Below are 2,441 nucleotides of genomic sequence, written 5' to 3'. Positions count from 1 at the left end.
AACTTCAGATTTGCGGGGGAAATATACTTGATAATAACAACGTACTTATTTCATAGACATTGGAAGGTAAAATGTAAGTTGACCCTGTTGGGGTTTGAACTCAGTATATATAATCGCGTAAATAATTACCAGATGTTAATTCGTCCACTACACTACAAATTCTGTTAACCCATCATTATACTTTCCGAAAACCAGATTTCATTTTTTTTTACTCCTATGATCACAAGTACTCGAAACGATAGTTTTTTTACTACTTACAATAAACAAGCATTTCGATTTGCTACAATCTTTTGTGTTGTCCAATATCCAATCGCTCTGGTATTCATTACAAGTATAATAGTTATAAATTTTTCCACAAGGGCAAATATGTGACGCTTACAGCACCTAGGTTTCCCAAGCAGTCACCCATCTAAGTACTAACTAGGCTCGACGTTGTTTAACTTCGGTGATCGGACGAGAATTGGTGCCTTCAAGGTGATATGGCCGTAACCAATTACAAGTATAATCACTATAAAAGAAGACATCTTTCTTTATCTCTGTGATGGAGTAAGATTTTGAGAGCGTCGCACGAAATATGTGAGATTTGCGATGTTTTAAACGTATATATACAACATGAATTCAAATCAGGCCAGGTTTTCTTTGGCAATACGCTTTATGAATTATGCGTGCATTCATTTTTTTGTAATACCTTCCACAGAGAATGGATCTTTGTAATAGCAATATCTATCGAATGAAAATATCGATATGAAATGTAATTTCTGTGAAGACTTCACATTTTTTTCTTTACCGAAATACATATATATATATAAAAAAGAATTTGTATTAATTTTGTACTGCTTCGCTTTCATCAAATTTGCGCTTTCACTACATAATTATACTTGGGAATAATAGAATATACCACAACATCGTAATATACTGCGATATTTATCTGGGAATACCTGATATTTATTACAAATATCCCTTTTGTTATTAGACTTAGGAGGATTTTACTGAAATTATTGTGATTGATGTTATGCATATGTTGCGTATCAAATACGTTGTGTAACAAACGAGGTATAAAAGAAATTCATTTATTGAATGCTACATCTTTATTTAATAGTTTTTCTCTAATTAAATTTTTTGCTGTTTTCGTGAAAATGTGGTTGGTAATAACACTGAATCATCTACCGTTCAGCTCAATCTCTAACTCACTCTTAAAAATGCTTTTTTCTCATTAGGTGGAGCTTCTATACAGGTCCCGTCTATTTGATTTGAATGATAAGAGATGTGTTCACCTGGAGAATAGGGTACGATTTGCTACGCAGTTGGAAATAACTCTAGAACTAATGATTGGCAACCCCAACTTCTTAAGTATTCGGCCATAGTGCACCTATACACACGATAGATAGATAGATTGGTTGATTGATTGATTGATTGATTGATTGATTGGTTGATTGATTGATTGATTGATTGATTGATTGATTGAATGATTGATTGATTGATTGATAGATATCAAAATAAGCAACAAGGATATCCAGAGGTAATGCAGCACGATCGTTTCATGCCACTCCATTTAATTGAACAATACAGTCATTTTATTACATCAATTTAAAATGTAGAGCAATCTTCAGCTGCACAAAGACATAGAATTTATTTAAATTAGATGGACACATTAATATAATTTTAACTAAAATCTCCAAGATGATAAAGAGATAGACAAAGAACATGTTTTACCAACAACATCATAGTTGTTGTAACTCATTCTAATGTGTTCTTCTAATTTAATTAAATTCTATGTCTTTGTGTAGCTGAAGATTGCTCTACATTTTAAATTGATGTAATGAAATGATTGCATTGTTCTATTAAAGGGAGTCACATGAAACGATCGTACTGCATTACCTCTGTTGCTTATTTTGACTTTTATCACCTTAATTTGAAATTGTATGGATGATACCGTACTAAATTCTGGTGCCTCCACTTAAGTATCATATTCTTCTGAATCTAGATAGATAGATAGATAGATAGATAGATAGATAGATATGTTTCTTTATTAGCCACACAGGGCTGCACACAGATAGAACAAATTACAAGGTAGAGCTTTTCTTTTGAAGGTTTAAAAAAAAAATTTAAAAAATAAAATAATAATAATAATAATAATAATAAAATAACAAATAAAATAAAATAAAAAAGGGGGGGTCGATCAAAAGGGATCGTAAAAGGAGAGAAAGGACAAAAAAAGGGGGGGTTAAAAAAAGGGGGGAGAGGAAAAAAATAATTGATCAATAGGGATCGTTATCACAGAAATGTCAATATGAAGTGTAAAGGGGAGGACAGGTGAGGTTTACCCGTGGAAAGAAAAGCCTACGGAAAAGACCACGGTAACCTCGGTCAATGAAGTCACATGTTATATTTCTTTTTTTTTTTGCAAATAAGCAACTCTCTGTATTAATTTTTACGGTTCA

The 2,441-nt window shown here is 32.1% G+C and overlaps 1 pseudogene; it reads right to left on the bottom strand.

Annotated features, from left to right (window-relative positions):
* Positions 1-372: 372 nt before the first annotated feature.
* Positions 373-491, bottom strand: LOC115220726 (annotated as a pseudogene).
* Between the last annotated feature and the right edge of the window lie 1,950 nt (positions 492-2,441).

This window comes from Octopus sinensis, linkage group LG1 (genome assembly GCF_006345805.1).
Source record: "Octopus sinensis linkage group LG1, ASM634580v1, whole genome shotgun sequence".
In the NCBI taxonomy this organism is placed as follows: Eukaryota; Metazoa; Mollusca; class Cephalopoda; order Octopoda; family Octopodidae; genus Octopus; species Octopus sinensis.
This window is presented reverse-complemented; position numbering and strand designations above follow the sequence as displayed.